This window comes from Lolium rigidum, chromosome 6 (assembly GCF_022539505.1).
Source record: "Lolium rigidum isolate FL_2022 chromosome 6, APGP_CSIRO_Lrig_0.1, whole genome shotgun sequence".
In the NCBI taxonomy this organism is placed as follows: Eukaryota; Viridiplantae; Streptophyta; class Magnoliopsida; order Poales; family Poaceae; genus Lolium; species Lolium rigidum.
This window is the reverse complement of record NC_061513.1, coordinates 32,041,024-32,060,619: the sequence shown is the minus strand read 5'-3', so window position 1 is coordinate 32,060,619 and position 19,596 is coordinate 32,041,024. Positions and strand designations below refer to the sequence as shown.

At 43.3% G+C, this 19,596-nt stretch overlaps 1 long non-coding RNA gene across 6 annotated transcripts; it reads right to left on the bottom strand.

Annotated features, from left to right (window-relative positions):
* Nucleotides 1-1,025: 1,025 nt before the first annotated feature.
* LOC124665815 lies at nucleotides 1,026-4,258 on the bottom strand. 6 transcript variants are annotated; one of them, XR_006990699.1, is made up of 4 exons: nucleotides 4,157-4,258; nucleotides 3,766-4,074; nucleotides 2,092-3,661; nucleotides 1,026-1,510 (listed from the first exon to the last, which is right to left on the bottom strand). It is a non-coding gene; the product is annotated as an uncharacterized LOC124665815 (long non-coding RNA). The 6 variants fall into 6 exon arrangements; XR_006990702.1 differs by having other exon boundaries at nucleotides 3,766-3,996; nucleotides 4,144-4,244; XR_006990700.1 differs by having other exon boundaries at nucleotides 4,144-4,223.
* Nucleotides 4,259-19,596: the final 15,338 nt, after the last annotated feature.

The window sequence follows — 19,596 nt, the reverse complement described above, 5'->3', positions numbered from 1 at the left end:
TTTTACTATTAATCAGTTCACTGTCGGAATGCTTGGCTGGCGGATGGAGCTGACCTCGGTTGTATCGACAAAGTAAGCGAGTGGCCTGCTCTGAAGGAGCAGATGGGAAAAAGAAAAGCGACAGAAGAATATGAACGAAGGAGAATGAGCCACGGTCTGAGTGGAGTGGAGCTGTTGCGGAAGGTGAGCGGTGCCGTACCCACGCTCGTCGGGGCTGCTACCTGAGTTCTTGGACGGTTGGACCGTCGGTGTGCTGCGGCGGCGCGGTCACACTGCGGCCCGGCTTTGAAGAACAACCACGCTTCGCCGGTGCAAAGGGACCTGAACAGCAGATTCTAAGATAGACGGGTACTCCGGACCGAGATGCGGTGCTCCGTGAGCATCAGTTTTACTGATCAACCCCTAGAGGAAAGGAAGGAACCGAACTGATTGGTATGTTCCTCTTTCTTGAGTTACTGGCAGTATTTTTTCAAGTATGTATTATCTAGTTGGGCCAGCTAATTCTAAATTCCTCTCTTCTAATTAGAATGGGAAATCGCGGCACTCTCAGCTCTATCTTCAGTTTATTAAGTATACTGAATTCTGTTCTCTGTGCGTGCTTGAATGAAGAGTAACCGAGAAGTAAAGGTTGGAATTGAGCATAGAGACTGTATCTTGCCGCTGGGTAGAGTAGGAAATCATATCTTGTCATTGCATATAGTGATTACAATAGCAGGCAGAAGCATAAAGATAGAAAAAAAATAAAGACAGTTTTCAGCAAAATGATCATAGGTATATCATAAACTCTGAACCTTATCTTCAGCTTACCAATTATAATAAGACATGTTCTGTGTGTATGCCTGATTTAACTGAACCTCTACTCTACTATCACGTGATGCAATGAAACCTTAGCCTAAAAAAGATCCAGCAATATTAAAAAAAAAACCAAGATCCAGCACTCTAGAGGCATTGATTTTATCATTGAACAACTGGGTGGAAAAGTGACAGCTGGTCTCAACAAAGGCTCAAGGATGGAGGAGAGACGGTTGGCCTCAAGAAAATAACCGCGGTGTCCTCAATTCTACCTTTTGGTTGATTAGTACATGAAGCTTTGTTCTCTGCTTATACAAATAAACTCAAGCGGAAAACAAAATAGGAGTACCTAATGCACAAAAATAAGAAAATAGTCCCTAGTACACTGTCTATATCTAGACAAAGCATTTCATAGCAGAGAAAAGGAACTACAAATTAAAGCACAATACAGTACCAGCTGGTAATAAAAAAATACATAACATAACAGCAACATAATGTACTCTAAATAAGTTTTATGCATATTTCTATGGACTGCCGATGGTAATTTAGACACTGGATAGTTGCAGATAACATCCGTAGGCATTCAATATTAACTCCTCAAGCACCAAATTTTTAAGCTGGTATCTGCAGGCATCTGGAGTTAACTCCTTCAGCAACGAACATTTGTAGCTGCTATCTGCAGACCTCGGAAACTAATTCCCTGACTATAAATCTGCTCCTGCAATAGAATTCATACAATCAGCTAATATTTCAGCATAAGTGCGGCCATGTTCTTTCAGCACAATGCTAACGCTACTTCTATTGATCTGCCTAGTGGACGCGGTGCTGATGCCCATAGTTGATATCAATAGAAGTAGATGCTTACTTCAAAAATATATCACTACGGCCGGTGGTAAAACGAACAGAAATAATCTTAAAAAAATATCAACATAAAATTTGATCTTACATAAGCAGCCTTGAATTTTCATCTGGGACAAAATATGTAGTCACAAAATATCCTATCACGGCTGTACGTGCTTGATAAAAAAGAATCTATCTACCTGATTACCGTTGCATATATGGAACAAATGAAAAGAAGAGAAACATAGAATGAAAATCACATCTTATTTTTGGTTATGCTACCTCTATTTCTCATGATATAAATATTGGCCTACAAATATATGACATAAGCATGGCGAGTTGACGACGTAAGATTAGTTTGGAAGCTCATAAAACAATAATGCCCCAGTAAAGCGGCACGCATCAGAAATCTTAGAGCATAAACTTGATTTATCTTTTTTAGAATACTTTTTGCATCACCTGAAAGCGTATGTTGCCACATCCATATCTTCGCTCTTTTTTCCTTCAGTTTCAACAACTTGCGGTGAACTGCAATATGGTAGGAAAAACACTCACCATGGAATTGGACGGACATAAACACAGGTGCATCTCACAATTCAGCTCCAGACAGGAACATAATCGGAAATAGCGCAATAACTCATTAATTTAGCTATTGGCTACCCCAGCAAATGTGGTTGTAGCGCACAGTAACTCGTTAACTTAGATGCTACGCAACAAATGTGTTGGTAGAACTGCCACTGCCATGTTCACATCCTTATAAGGCTCTACATCAGATACCTGGTCGGTTCCATCGACCAGAGCAGCAGAGCATGGTGTCGCTGCCTGCAATGGGCACATTCAGGTAGATGGAAAACTCGATGGACAGAACAATGAATGCAGAGACGGGTAACAAACTAAAAAGAATCAAGAATACTTGCAACCAAAGAAATCCAAACAGAAAGAAATTAAGCATTTCTAATGCCAACTGAAGCATTTGTAGTTCTTTTTCTAGTCTGAGATGACCATCAGAACGGCAAAATCTGTTGGGAGATATACATCTAGTAGGCAATTTGAGATACTTAATATACATGATTTTATTAAATTACATTAACTATGAATTTTGTATTATTATCTGCTACTTGTCTAGATTTCGTATCAATCTTTTGCTGATATCCAAAAATATTTCTGTAAACCACTTAAAAGCTTACACACAAGACACAATTAGCATGAGATGTTACTTCTTTTATATGCAATTGTTCAGTTTGTATGCTGGGCACATGCAAAAGGCATGCGGCTGGAAAAGACAGAATACAAAGAAAAAGGAAATAAGCTAGCAAGCCATAGAATGAAAAGCATGTAGCATATACAATAAAGCCTGGTGGCAGTAAGATGAACAATGCAAAATTGATTTGAGGGCCAAACATGCAAGAACATGAGAGGTGAAAATGATTGAGAATGGTGCAAGTGAAAGTGGAACTACCAAACTTTGGAAAGCTAGGATATTATCTAACATATAATAAATCTCGGTTAGTGATATCTGATATTTCCCTCCCAATTTCTAAATAAGCTGCATACAGAGGTGCACATATGCATCTCCATGTATTTTCTTTTCGTAGACCACACATGAAAATACATATAAATTTTGTTCATATTGACAATGGCCAGTACATATAAATTTTGTTGATATTGACAATGACCAGAACTGAGCAGTCAGTTATCTATGTAAAATACAGGTGCACACTTTAAATATATATGGAAACAAAACTGGTATGTATAAAAGAATATACATAGTAATAGCTTACGAAGGGGATTGATTTACCTCAGTTTAATCTTAAAAAAGATTGGCAACATCTACAATCCAGTTTCTCTATTATAGAGAAAAATTAGAGGCCACACGCTTGCAGAAGTAACATAGTCGTTCATCGTCAGCGATGCAGACTTCTATGTTGGAGACAGCTAGCCGGAAACAGAGTCGCCAACGGAGGCTGTGTCGGATGGTGAAAATGATCCACGAGTCAGCATCCAACAGATCCCGTTATGCAACCCTCAACTGCCCAACAAATGAAAGGCTTACTTCAGGAAGTGATGGATTTAGTCATTAATGACATTAGAAGAAAGCAAAATACTATTAGTTATAAGGTAGCTAATTCTGACCATTCTGAACTATGCACGTCTGAGCTGGACTTCAGAGCAGCAGTAATAGTTGCTCTCTGCTAGAACGATTGATTTTTTTTGTAGGGATGGCAAAATCAGGAGCCTTCCTGCAATGAGCAGTTGGGAATCATACCGTCATTGACAGTGTTGGATAAGAGTCAAGGGACATGTATTCGATGTCGCAGTTATCTTTATAATCTTCATTCGCTGTCAGTCTCCTGAGACTTCTGCCTGAAAACAACGCAGATCCTTATAGCAAGCCACAACTGAAATCAGCTGTCGCCCCCTTCCATGAAATTCTGCAATAAACTGTTTCAAAGGAACAAAGCTGAAATTCTTATTTCAGATAGGAGCAAAACAAACCAAAACTGAACACACCTCGAGCGCATACTTGTTTGCGGCGGGCACGGTTGAGATATCTAACGACGCGGCGGAGCTCTGGCGCGGGGGGCAGGGCGGCTCTCGCCGGTCCACCTCTGGAGCGCCTCCGTCGCGCTGCGTTTGGCCAGCGGCCAGCCACAGCCGTAAGACACAGCTCGTCAGGTCGATCTAAAACATCCAATCTACAAAACCAACCCTCCGTGTCACCAGGCCCCTCGGGAGTGAGAGAATGGCGGCGGGCTCCTCCACCGAACCGCCAAGCCGCGTCGACGGCTGTCTGGAGAGGCAGCACACAGATGGTAGGGAGAGAGAATAAGCAGGGTGTCGGCTTTGGACGGAGGGAAGCGGTGTTGTGCGCCGCCCACGCCCCCAAATTGGATGCAGTCGCCGGCACTGCTGTCCACATAGGGAACCGCGGAACCGAGGGATCATGGAGCACGTCGGCAGCAGGACGATGCCGGAAAAAGATCAAACCTGTGCCACAGCCGCCGGTCATGGAGGAGCTCGTCCAGGGCAAGATGGAGACATGGGAGAGCTCGGGCAGGCAGGGGAGAGGTAGGGAACATAACAAGCGAGGGTAGGCGCCGGCCTGGACGGCCAACGGCCGGCACGGCGAAGCCATTCGGCGGAGGCACACGGCCTCACGGCCATCCCTGCTTTGCCCCAGACGGTGTCTTTTTTCCAATGCAAAACGGTGGGTTATGTGTGAAAGTGACGGAGAATCTTATCACTTCGAGATCTCCAGAAGCGGTCAAAGCGGTGGGGAGTTGAATCACCGGGCCACCGGAATTACAGGGACAGAACAAAGAAAGAAAAGACGTAGAGGGACGAGGCTTGCCTGTGGCGCCGCCGTGCGCCCATCTGTGCGCCCGGTCTGTTTGCAGGGGATCTAACGGTGGTGGCAAACTGGCAACCAGCACCCCTCGATTGCCGTTTTTCTTGCCAAAAAAAATCACAAATACGGCAATACAAATCCGGACAATACTCGCCGCGGAACTGAAAAATAATTAGGAGACCTCCAATTCCTCAACTCGCCGGCATGCCCTCCCATGGCTTTTTCTCTCTCGCCAACAAACAGATTGGAGGGCGACCACATCAACGCATGGACGGGCCGGCGACGGACTGAGGAGAGGCTGCACACGCGATAGCACGCGCACCTTGGCGCAGCGTCGAGGTCGACGGACCTGGACACTGCAGACCCGATCCCTTCGACCCTTCGTCGCTCACACGCATACCTGGCCTGTCAGCGATGGTCTGTAGCATGTAGTGCAGTTCGTCTGGCTTCACTTGATCACTTCCATATATGAGGACAAGACACTAACTAGTAGAAAGCAAAAAAATCTCGCGCTTCATACAAACGTGATCTATGGTTGTGGATTGGTGCTCCTGCATGCCTGGTTGTGCCATGGAAGCCAAACAGGAGCTTCTCCACCATAGGAGCGCAGGAGAAGGCTAGCTGGACCGGACGGGACCTGTGCTCTGGTCGACGACGTGTGGAAGGCGCCACACTTGGCACACATCGAGGACGGTAGGGAATGGGTCTGCAGCTTACAGGTCCGTCGACCATCACGTCCGAGTGCCTGGCGACGGCGATGGAGAGGGGCTGGTCAGAGAAAGAGGTGCTAGGTGTCCCGGCGGAGAGGTCAGCGGCTGGACGAGCTCCGTGTCTGCGTCGGGAGGAGATTTGAACGTCGTTCGTATATTAGGGATGGACGGATGAGTATTAGGATCTGTATTCTGATTTTATTTTTGACAGAAAAGGGGCAATCCAGGCCGGTTTGAGCGGCAGCCGTTCGATGCCTAACTTCGGACGGGGGCGCACAGATGGGCGCACGGAGGCGGCGCAGGCAAGCCCCGTCCGACGTAGAGAGGCAGAGGCACCGGGTACCATAAGAAAAGGTTACCTGGAAGCACCGGTCACCATCAAATTAGAACAGAAAAAAAAAGGACACCGTTGTGAATATCTACAGTACCAATTGACCATCTGCAGTAAAAATCACAGATGTGTCAAGACTTAATTGGATGAAAGGCTACCATCAACAGTACCTAAATGGCTAAGAATTCAGCAATGGGGTTTGGCCTTTATATAGGTAATAAAGTAGATATCTGTGTAAAAGAAGTAGTAGTTAGATCCCTTACACTTTTTTTCCCTTCCATACTTCCATTCATACGAGTCCTGAAATAGGAGCCATGCCGTTCGGGCTATTTGGGGTTTCTGTTGTTTCCCATGATTGCAAAGACAACATAGATGGAGTGGAGGAGCGGTATGTCTGGTGCTAGGCAATAGACATGGGCCAAGGACACCCACGACATTGCGTGGCACCCATGGGGCGCACAACTATTAGGGAGGAAAGGCCATCCTATCGAGGCACAAAATAGCCCATATGCTTTGCGGTTGTTGCCCCGCACATCGGACTTGCATATGACAAAGTGCAAAATGTTTCGTCATTTGGAGAAGTTGTTCGGCTTTAAGTCGAGCTTGAAGTTGATGTGGTCTGTGATGATCACATGGCGCATGCATGTATGTCGTGGTAAGAACAACCGACAATTTTGCATGGATGGAGATGGCGAGAACGGTAGCATTGGTTGTGGCGGTGATGGTGAGAGGGGGTACTTCGCGAGTTGGAAAGGTAACACCGACGCCACGAGCAGAAGTGGTGTGTGTAGTAGGAGTGGATCCAGTAGTGTGAGCGAAAGTGCAAGCAGGAATCATGGCATCGGAGACAAGAGAACGAGCATGAGAAAGTGTGCTCTAAGAGTTGTTCATAGCGGAAAGATCAAGGAATTCATATGATATTGGGAGATACTATGTGCCAACTTTGTGTGCCTTGTATTGTTTTGGTAAGGTGCGTATGCATAAACTTACATGACAAATATCGGGATGACACTGTTTTTACACCCTAAGTGTTTCGGCCTACAGAGTCTACCTCAGACACTTGGGTCATGTTCTGCGCTCTTGCCATGTAGATGGGGTGCGCGGCGCACCATCGTAATAAAGAAGATCTCCATAATCCCAGTGCCTCACAAGCCCACAAAAGTTTGACAAGACATAAGACATACTCACACAAGGAATCGCCATCTCTTATTTTCTCCCTATAAATTTTCCGCCTACTCTTATATAGAATAAAAGATAGCCGTGCAAGTGTTGACGACCTACAGGCTACTGGTGCACTTCAGTATCTACATCTACTAGCTATCATCAGTGCCAATAATTTGAGTAGCTTTAATTAAAATGTAGACGAAAAGCCATCCAAATTACATGCAAAGATTTCATAACTGATGCATGCAAGATTTCATAACCACCGCATCCATTAAATGTTCATCGACATCAGCGGCCACATAACTAATGATTGAGGTAGTCGCTTTTTCATTTCTTTTCCACAATAACATACACCCCGATAATAAAACTCCATGTCACCAATTCCTTAGCACAAATAGAGAAGAAAAGCTAAAGTAGAAATCCTAAAATGATTGCACCATATCCCACTAAGTTGACTATGTGACATCACCGATAACCGCAGGTCAAGTGAGAAAACACTAACAAGCAACCTTCTTCTAGAATCAGAGAAATCGTCTTGGGATGAAGCCATAGACCCTCATATGGGAACATGTAGAAATCCTCATTTCTAGGATCCAAGTAACCTTTCTGGCAGCGTGGAAATTGTGTCAACCATAAGGGATCGGTCCAACTCGTGACCCCAGTCCTAGACCGTGTTTTCAAAAAAATAGATGCCACAATAGCGTCAGTAGTGCACCAACACCAAGTACTATATTGATGATGTGATTGAACTGTTGTAGCGAGAAAGATAGACAATGAACTTCAAGATAAGAATTCACACAGGAGGATATTTGACCCGGCATAGCTAAACGGTAGCGTAAAAGGACTTGAGAGTACACCCATCATGCATTTGTTCGGATAGGTCCAGAGCCTAAAGAAGCGGTATAGTCATAGAAATATTAGTGGATACATCAACCAAGGAATCAACAAAAGCATATATCATTTCATAGACTAAGTTACCATTTTTAGGATGACAATTTCACCCATGGGTATGGGTAAATGCGGGTATCTGACCTGTATTTCCGCTTAAAAATAGGTACATTTATGTTATGTTGCAAAAATAAAACATGGTTGTAAATTTATTTTTGTTCCTTGTACTTAATTTTGTGCAGAGTTTGTGTGTTTTGGGCGTATGGTACTTGTTTTCACGGCACACAAAACTTGTGTTTATGATCATTGTACTAGGAGATTGGAAAAGCCACAAAGATCCAAGGGTTGGTTGGTTGTGAACTAAATGGTACATGTGTAAAACATGGTTGTCAAAAAAAAGATAGAAACTTTGAGTGATTTCATGAAGATGATGGATACCATTTTTGTAGAATATATTTACACCGTGAAGAGGTAGGCACATCATATTTTATAGAAGGAAGGAGGAGCGAGAACAGATTCAATGCCTCGGAGCAAGCTTGAATGTGCCGCACTGGACCGTCAACAGCCAGCTCATAAAAACCCACTGTTCACACAAATATTGTTATAAAAAAGAAGTATCTGGTAGAATGTTCTACTAGTAGTAGTACCTGATTTAGACAAAAAGCACTTCACACAGATATGCGTGGCAACTTGGCTACCACGGCACCACAAGAATGTTTTCTTTTATTATCGTCAAGGAAAGAAAAGGATTTCTCCTTGCGGGTCAATCCAGCTAGCGGGTCTTCCACGCGTCAGACGCACGCACGCCCGACCGTTTCCAAAACCAGAAGAAAAGGAAAAATAAACTGAAACATTGGTGAAGCAAGGTTGTTCCAAGGAAAGCACCGATCCGTCCAATCCCAATCGTGCGGTTGCGGCGCCCCGCCGGCGCATGCATGGATGGCACGGTATGAATAACCGGCAATGTTGCATGGATGGCAATGACGAGAATGACAGTATTGGTTGTCGTGATGATGGTGAGATGGGGTACTTGGCGAGTTGGAAAGGTAAAAGTGGTGCGTGTAGTAGGAGTGGATCCAGGAGTGCGAGCAAGAGTGTAAGCAGAAATCATGGCATCAGAGACAAGAGAACGAGAATGAGAAAGAGTGCTCTAAGAGTTGTACATAGCGGAAAGATCAAAGAATTCATCTGATATCAGGATACTATGTGCCACCTTTGTGTGTCTTGTATTGTTTTGGTAAGGTGTGTATGCATAAACTTACATTACAAATACCGGGAGGACACTATTTTTACACCCTAAGTGCTTCGGCCTAGGGAGTCTACCTCAGACACCTCTTTCATGTTATGCGCTCTCGCCAGGTAGCTGGGGTGACTATTGTGGAGTGGACTGAAGAATTAGAAATGTCATTTCATCACAAAACAACATTTGAGCGACAAGCTAGTACTGTGCACTTGTTGAAAATGGGCGAATTGTGCCAGGATACTAGTACCAGAGCGCAGGATTATGGAGCTCGCCCTATGCTCCTGTAGAAAAAGAGCTCCATAATCTCAAGCTCTTGGCGCACCATCACAACGAAAAAGAGCTCCATAATCCTGATACCTCACAAGCACACAAAAGTTGGACAAGACATAACACACATGCACACAAGGAATTGCCATCTCTTACTTTCTCCCTAAATACTTTCCGCCTACTCTTATATAGACTATAAGATAGCACGGGTAAAGTGTTGATGACCTATATACTACCAGTGCACTTTAGTATGTACACCTACCAACTATCATCACCGCCAACAATTTGAGTGGCTAGAATTAAAATATAGACGAAAAGCCGTCCAAATTACATACAAAGATTTCATAACTGATGCATGCAAGATTTAGTAACAGCAGCATCCATTAAATGTTCACCGACATCAACGGCCACGTAACTAATAATTGAGGTGGTACCTTTTTCAATTCGTTTCCTTAATAACATACACCCTGTCAATAGAACTCCACTTCACCGGTTCCATAGCTCAAACAGAGAATAAAACTAAAGTAGAAGTCCTAAAATGATTGTACAATATCCCACTAAGTTCACTATGTGACGACATCGATCACTGTAGGTCACGGGAGAGAACACAGAAAAGAACAAAAGAATTTACATGCACAACAACTCAACATAACTAATAGTATCCCTTCTTCTAGAATCTGAGAAATCTTCTTGGGATGAAGCCACGCACCCTCATAGGGGAAGATGTGGAAATCCTCATTTCTAGGATCCGAGCAACCTTTCTAAATTGTGTGAACCATGAAGACCCGGTTGGACTCACGATCGCATGTGTGGAGCTTGTTTTCAAAAATAGATGCCACAAATAGCTCCACTGCTAGGGCAACGCCAAGTACTATGTTGATGATTTGATTGAACTGTTGTAACGAGAAAGATATACAACTAATGGACTTCTAGAATTTCAAATAAGAATTCACACACAAGAGGTATTTAGGATTTGACCTAACATAGCTAAACACTAGCGTAAAAGGACTTGAGAGTATACCCATCGTCTGATCCTGCAAGGAGAGATCTAGGCTTCCACGCCCAAAGACGTGAACCCAAGGGCAGCGAAAGGTCGGAGAGCAAGGAGGACGGCGACATCCTGATGACCCACAAGTATAGGGGATCGCAACAGTCTTCGCGGGAAGTAAAACCCAAATTTATTGATTCGACACAAGGGGAGGTAAAGAATACTTATAAGCCTTAACAACTGAGTTGTCAATTCAGCTGCACCTGGAAAAGCACTAGTAACGGGGTGATGTGAAAGTAGCAGTGATATGAGAGCAGTAGTAACAGTAACACAGCAGCAGTAATAGTAATATGAGAGCAATGGCACCAGAAAACAGTTGATACTACTTCCAATGACATGTAGAACGGGTATATGATGATGAAATATGGACCGGGGTTCCCAGCTATCTACACTAGTGGCAACTCTCCAATAACAAGTGTTGGGTGAACAAATTACAGTTGGGCAATTGATAGGATTGAAATAGCATTAAGACAGAATATCAAGATCATTAATCATGTAGGCATGTTTTCCAATAATAGTCGTACGTGCTCGCAATGAGAAACTTGCACAACATCTTTTGTCCTACCGGCACGGTGGCAGCCGGGCCTCTAGGGAATCTACTGGAAATTACGGTACTCCTTTTAATAGAGCACCGGAGCAAAGCATTAACACTCCGTGAAAACATGTGATCCTCATATCTAAGCCTTTCCCTCCGAGTTGTCCCAATTTCTGTCACTTTGGGGCCTTTGGTTCCGGACATAGACATGTGCATACAACTTGTAGATACAATCTAAGCAATAAGTATAGAGCTCAAATCTAAGATCATGCCACTCGGGCCCTAGTGACAAGCATTAAACACAACAAGATTGCAGCAACAATAACTTCACAAACTTTATAGATAGATAATCATAACGTAACAATCCATCGGATCCCGACAAACACAACACCGATTACATCAGATGGATCTCAATCATGTAAGGCAGCTCATGAGATCATTGTATTGAAGTACATGGGGGAGAGAATACCAACTAGCTACAGCTAGAACCCGTAGTCCATGGGGGAACTACTCACGGAGCATGATGGAGGCGGTGGCGTTGATGGAGATGGCTTCCGGGGGCACTTCCCCGTCCCGGCAGGGTGCCGGAACAGAGACTTCTGTCCCCCGAATTGGAGTTTCGCGATGGTGGCGGCGCCCCTGGAGTCTTTCTGGAGTTTCTTCCAGTGGTCCTGTGTTTTTAGGTCGAAAGGGGTTTTATAGGCGAAGAGGTGGCGCAGGGGGGCACCTGGGGGCGCCTCACCCTAGGCTGGCGCGGGCCCAGGCTTGGCCGCGCCGCCTTAGGGTGTGGTGGCCCTCTGGCCCTTCTCCGACTCTTCTTCGGTGTTCTGGAGCCTTCCGGGAAGAATAGGAGGTTTGGCGTTGATTTCGTCCAATTCCGAGAATATTGCCCGAACAGCCTTTCTGGAACCAAAAACAGCAGAAAACAGGAACTGGCACTGTGGCATCTTGTTAATAGGTTAGTTCAGGAAAACGCATAAAAACATTATAAAGTGCAAGCAAAACATGTAAGTATTGTCACAAGCATGGAACATCAGAAATTATATGTACGTTGGAGACATATCAAGCATCCCCAAACTTAGTTCCTGCTCGTCCTCGAGTAGGTAAACGATAAAAAGAGTAATTTCTGTAGTGACATGCTTCTTACATAACCTTGATCATAGTATTACAAAGCATATGAGATGAATGAAGTGACTCAAGGCAATGATCTATAGTTGCTAACAAATAGATAACATATAGCAAAACTTTTCATGAAGAGTACTTTCAAGACAAGCATCAAAAGCCTTGCACAAGAGTTAACTCATAAAGCAATAGATTCAAAGTAAAGGCATTGAAGCAACACAGAGGAAGATAAAGTTTCAGCAATTTCTTTCAACTTTCAACATGCATATCTCATGGATAATGGTCAACACAAAGTAATATGATGAATGCAAATAAGCAAGTATGTAAGAATCAATGCACAGTTGACACAAGTGTTTGCTTCTAAGATGGAAGGAAGTAGGTAAACTGACTCAACATAAAGTAAAAGAATGGCCCTTCGCAGAGGGAAGCATGGATTAAATCATGTGCTAGAGCTTTTTAAGTTTTGAAATCATATAGAGAGCATAAAAGTAAAGTTTTGAGAGGTGTTTGTTGTTGTCAACGAATGATAGTGGGCACTCTAACCCCCTTGTCAAACAGACTTTCAAAGAGCGGCTCCCATGAAGGACGTTATCTCTACCAGACAAGGTAGATCATCCCTCTTCTCTTTTGTTTACACATGTACTTTAGTTTCATTATTTATGGTTGACACTCCTCCCAACCTTTTGCTTACACAAGCCATGGCTAACCGAATCCTCGGGTGCCTTCCAACATTCACATACCATGAAGGAGTGTCTATTTGCAAAATTAAGTTGCTTATCGATGAATCGAGCAAAACATGTGAAGAGAATTATTAATGAAGGTTGATTAATTGGGGGCTGGGAACCCCACGCCAGCTCTTTTTGCAAAATTATTGGATAAGCGGATGAAGCCACTAGTCCATTGGTGAAAGCTGCCCAACAAGATTGAAAGATAAAACACCACATACTTCCTCATGAGCTATAAAACATTGACACAAATAAGAGGTAATAAAGTTTTGAATTGTTTAAAGGTAGCACATGAAGTATTTACTTGGAATGGCAGGAAATACCATGTAGTAGGTAGGTATAGTGGACACAAATGGCATAGTGGTTGGCTCAAGGTTTTGGATGCACGAGAAGCATTCCCTCTCAGTACAAGGCTTTGGGCTAGCAAGGTTGTTTGAAGCAAACACAAGTATGAACCGGTACAGCAAAACTTACATAAGAACATATTGCAAGCATTATAATACTCTACACTGTCCTTCTTGTTGCTCAAACACTTTTACCAGAAAATATCTAGACCTTAGAGATACCAATCATGCAAACCAATTTCAACAAGCTCTACGGTAGTTCTCCACTAATAGGTTTAAACTACATGAAAAAAAAAACTTAATAATGATCTACTTGAGAGCTCAAAACAATTGCCAAGTGTCAAATTATTCAAGACATGATGAGGCATTTTCTGTTTCCAACCAAATAACCATAAGTGATGTAGCTTCCAACTTTTATCATTGAACATTAAAAGTAAAACGAAGAACAAGTGTTCATATGAAAAAGCGGAGCGTGTCTCTCTCCCAAACAAGGATTGCTAGGATCCGATCTTATTCAAACAAAAACAAAAATAAAAGCACACAGACGCTCCAAGTAAAGCACATAAGATGTGACCGAATAAAAATATAGTTTCAATACAAGAAACCTGATAAGTTGATGAAGAAGGGGATGCTTTGGGCATCCCCAAGCTTAGATGCTTGAGTCTTCTTGAAATATGCAGGGATGAACCACGGGGGCATCCCCAAGCTTAGACTTTTCACTCTTCTTGATCATATATCATCCTCCTCTCTTGACCCTTGAAAACTTCCTCCACACCAAACTCGAAACAAAACTCATTAGAGGGTTAGTGCATAATCAAAAACTCACATGTTCAGAGGTGACACAATCATTATTAATACTTCTGGACATTTCCCAAAGCTACTGGAAGGTAATGGAACAAAGAAATCCACCCAACACAGCGAAAGAAGCAATGCGAAATAAAAGGCAGAATCTGTCAAAACAGAACAATCCGTAAAGACGAATTTTATTGAGGCACCAGACTTGCTCAAATGAAAATGCTCAAATTGAATGAAAGTTGCGTACATATCTGAGGATCACTCACGTAAATTGGCATAATTTTCTGAGTTACCTACAGAGAATTAGGCCCAGATTCGTGACAGCAAGAAATCTGTTTCTGCGCAGAAATCCAAATCTAGTATGAACCTTACTATCAAAGACTTTAGTTGGCACAACAATGCAACAAAATTAAGATAAGGAGAGGTTGCTACAGTAGTAACAACTTCCAAGACACAAATACAAGATAAACATACTGTAGCAAAATAAACACATGGGTTATCTCCCAAGAAGTTCTTTCTTTATAGCCATTAAGATGGGCTCAGCAGTTTTAATGATGCACTCGCAAGAAGCAAAAGAGAGCATCAAGAAGCAAATTCAAAACACATTTAAGTCTAACCCACTTCCTATGCATAGGAATCTTGTACACAAATAAATTCATGAAGAACAGAGTGACAAGCATAAGAAGGTAAAACAAGAGTAACTTCAAAATTTTCAGCACATAGAGAGGCATTTTAGTAACATGAAAATTTCTACAACCATATTTTCCTCTCTCATAATAATTTTCAGTAGCTTCATGAACAAACTCAACAATATAACTATCACATGCAGCATACTTTTCATGATCCACAAACTCATAATTTTTATCAATCTCAAGAATAGTGGAATTAAAACTTTCAAGCTTACTTTTATTAATAATATAACAAGGTAGTTGATCAATCTCAAAAGATATGGGACACATAGATAAAGTCAAGAACTCTCCAATCCCATTTTCATTAGTAGTACAATTAATATTATCAAGTAACATAGGACCATCATCTAGAGATTTATCATAAACATTTGCTAAGAAAATTCTTTAGTACCATGCATTTCGACATCAGGCACAAACAAAGCATTATCATAAGATTTATCAAAGTAGCATGGATTATCATATATAACAGTAGCATAATTATTTTCACAAGTTTTACTCATAGGTAGTATTTCAAGAGAATCCACAGGAACATAACATTCAACCTCTTCCGGTAAGCATGGAGGACAATCAAATAGTGTAAGAGATAAAGAGTTACTCTCATTAGAAGGTTGGCATGGGTAGATAATCCATTCTTCCTCCTTTTGTTCGTCGCTCTCCTCTTCTTTTTCATCCAATGAGCTTCCAGGTTCATCAATTTCCTCCTCTTTTTCATCCAATGAGATTTCAGGTTCATCAATTTCTTCTTCCGCAGGTTCCTGCAAATTGTGAGTGCATTCTTGTGCATTAATGTGTCTCTCTTTATAATCAAGGATATAAGGATTCCTACTCGTAGCATTCTATGCAAGAATTAAGGATAGTAGAGACATAATCTTTAAGGTCCTTACAAATAGCACAAGTTTCATAATTCTCAACCATGAAGGATTCTATCTCGGAGGCTCCCATAAATAAGACAAATTGTTCTACCTCTTCGAACCCATAATGAATATAGCTATTCCGATTATAGTTCTTAATTAAAAATTCCTCACTAAAGCCACATTGAAATTTAAGATGTTTAGTATCCTGTTGAGAGCAACAGTTTATATCATGGCGTCTAAGCAAGATTCTAGCCATTGTATTCAATTTTTCTATCATAGCACTCATTATTTTATCAGTTCTTGATTCTCTGTAATTATTATAACATTCTATAAGCTCCAAGTAGGTTGTTGGTTCTCCCATAACAGTAGTTTTTAATTTTTCGATTTTTCAAATTTATATGGATTTTTGGGTATATGAGGGAAATAAAACAAGACAAAAAATAACTAGGCAAAAGTAAACTAAGCAAAATAATACTAGACAGAAATAAACTAAGCACGGTGGAGTGTACTCCCCAAGTGAACTTATGAGTAGAGCTATGCCTCCCCGGCAACGGCGCCAGGAAACAGTCTTGATGACCCACAAGTATAGGGGATCGCAACAGTCTTCGCGGGAAGTAAAACCCAAATTTATTGATTCGACACAAGGGGAGGTAAAGAATACTTATAAGCCTTAACAACTGAGTTGTCAATTCAGCTGCACCTGGAAAAGCACTAGTAACAGGGGTGATGTGAAAGTAGCGATGATATGAGAGCGAGTAGTAACGGTAACACGGCAGCAGTAATAGTAATATGAGAGCAATGGCACCAGAAAGCAGTTGATAGTACTTCCAATGACATGTAGAACGAGTATATGATGATGAAAGATGGACCGGGGTTCCCAACTATCTACACTAGTGGCAACTCTCCAATAACAAGTGTTGGGTGAACAAATTACAGTCGGGCAATTGATAGGATTGAAATAGCATTAAGACAGGATATCAAGATCATTAATCATGTAGGCATGTTTTCCAATAATAGTCTTACGTGCTCGCAATGAGAAATTTGCACAACATCTTTTGTCCTACCAGCCGGTGGCAGCCGGGCCTCTAGGGAATCTACTGGAAATTAAGGTACTCCTTTTAATAGAGCACCGGAGCAAAGCATTAACACTCCGTGAAAACATGTGATCCTCATATCTAAGCCTTTCCCTCCAGCTTGTCCCAATTTCTGTCACTTTGGGGCCTTTGGTTCCGGACATAGACATGTGCATACAACTTGTAGATACAATCTAAGCAATAAGTATAGAGCTCAAATCTAAGATCATGCCACTCGGGCCCTAGTGACAAGCATTAAACACAACAAGATTGCAGCAACAATAACTTCACAAACTTTATAGATAGACAATCATAACGTAACAATCCATCGGATCCCGACAAACACAACACCGATTACATCAGATGGATCTCAATCATGTAAGGCAGCTCATGAGATCATTGTATTGAAGTACATGGGGGAGAGAATACCAACTAGCTACAGCTAGAACCCGTAGTCCATGGGGGAACTACTCACGGAGCATGATGGAGGCGGTGGCGTTGATGGAGATGGCTTCCGGGGGCACTTCCCCGTCCCGGCGAGGTGCCGGAACGAGACTTCGTCCCCCGAATTGGAGTTTCGCGATGGTGGCGGCGCCCCGGAGTCTTTCCGGAGTTTCGTCCGGTGGTCCTGTGTTTTTAGGTCGAAAGGGGTTTTATAGGCGAAGAGGCGGCGCGGGGGGCACTCAGGGGCGCCTCACCCTAGGGCCGGCGCGGGCCCGGGCTTGGCCGCGCCGCCTTAGGGTGTGGTGGCCCTTCGGCCACTCTCCGACTCTTCTTCGGTGTTCGGAGCCTTCCGGGAAGAATAGGAGGTTTGGCGTTGATTTCGTCCAATTCCGAGAATATTGCCCGAACAGCCTTTTCGGAACCAAAAACGGCAGAAAACGAGAACCGGCACTGTGGCATCTTGTTAATAGGTTAGTTCCGGAAAACGCATAAAAACATTATAAAGTGCAAGAAAAACATGTAAGTATTGTTATAAAACAAGCATGGAACATCAGAAATTATAGGTACGTTGGAGACGTATCACATCCACGGACGTCGCGTGATACGTCTCCAACGTATCGATAATTTCTTGTGTTCCATGCCACATTATTGATGTTATCTACATGTTTTATGCACACTTTATGTCATATTCGTGCATTTTCTGGAACTAACCTATTAACAAGATGCCGAAGTGCCGCTTCTGTTTTCTGTCGTTTTTGGTTTCAGAAATCCTAGTAAAGAAATATTCTCGGAATTGGACGAAATAAAAGCCCAGAGGCCTATTTTCTCACTAAGCTTCCGGAAGACCGAAGACGAGACGAAGAGGGGCCACGGGGTGGCCAAACCCTAGGGCGGCGCGGCCCCACCCCCGGCCGCGCCGGCCCGTGGTGTGGGCCCCCGTGCCGCCTCTCGACTTGCCCTTCCGCCTACTTAAAGCCTCCGTGACGAAACCCCCGATACCGAGAGCCACGATACGGAAAACATTACCGAGACGCCGTCGCCGCCGATCCCATCTCGGGGGATCCTCGGAGATCGCCTCCGGCACCTCGTCGGAGAGGGGAATCATCTCCCGGAGGACTCTACACCGCCATGGTCGCCTCCGGAGTGATGAGTGAGTAGTCTACCCCTGGACTATGGGTCCATAGCAAGTAGCTAGATGGTTGTCTTCTCCCCATTGTGCTATCATTGTCGGATCTTGTGAGCTGCCTATCATGATCAAGATCATCTATATGTAATTCTATATGTTGCGTTTGTTGGGATCCGATGAATAGAGAATACTTGTTATGTTGATTATCAAAGTTATGCTTATGTGTTGTTTATGATCTTGCATGCTCTCCGTTTCTAGTAGAGGCTCTGGCCAAGTTTTTACTTTTAACTCCAAGAGGGAGTACTTATGCTCGATAGTGGGTTCATGCCCGCATTGACACCGGGACGAGTGACGAAAAGTTCTAAGGTTGTGTTGTGCTCGTTGCCACTAGGGATAAAACATTGATGCTATGTCTAAGGATGTAGTTGTTGATTACATTACGCACCATACTTAATGCAATTGTCCGTTGCTTTGCAACTTAATACTCGGAGGGGTTCGGATGATAACCTGAAGGTGGACTTTTTAGGCATAGATGCGGTTGGATGGCGGTCTATGTACTTTGTCGTAATGCCCAATTAAATCTCACTATACTCATCATGATATGTATGTGCATGGTCATGCTCTCTTTATTTGTCAATTGCCCAACCGTAATTTGTTCACCCAACATGCTGTTCGTCTTATGGGAGAGACACCTCTAGTGAACTGTGGACCCCGGTCCAATTCTCTTTACTGAAATACAATCTACTGCAATACTTGTTTTTACTGTTTTCTCTGCAAACAATCATCTTCCACACAATACGGTTAATCCTTTGTTACAGCAAGCCGGTGAGATTGACAACCTCACTCGTTTCGTTGGGGCAAAGTACTTTGGTTGTGTTGTGCAGGTTCCACGTTGGCGCCGGAATCTCCGGTGTTGCGCCGCACTACATCCCGCCGCCATCAACCTTCAACGTGCTTCTTGGCTCCTCCTGGTTCGATAAACCTTGGTTTCTTTCTGAGGGAAAACTTGCTGCTGTGCGCATCATACCTTCCTCTTGGGGTTGCCCAACGAACGTGTGAAATACACGCCATCATCGCGCGGTCAGGATTTCGCCCGGAGCAATCGAGCCTACACCTCCCCACGTGACCGGATATCAAGGTGAGGAAGCGTCGCCAGCCCACACTCCACTAACACACACCTCCTATGCGCCGACAGCGCCACCGCTGAGATCTCGGGGTGCCTCCCGCTGCTCAGCACAAAGGTGCCAAGGGCCAGCA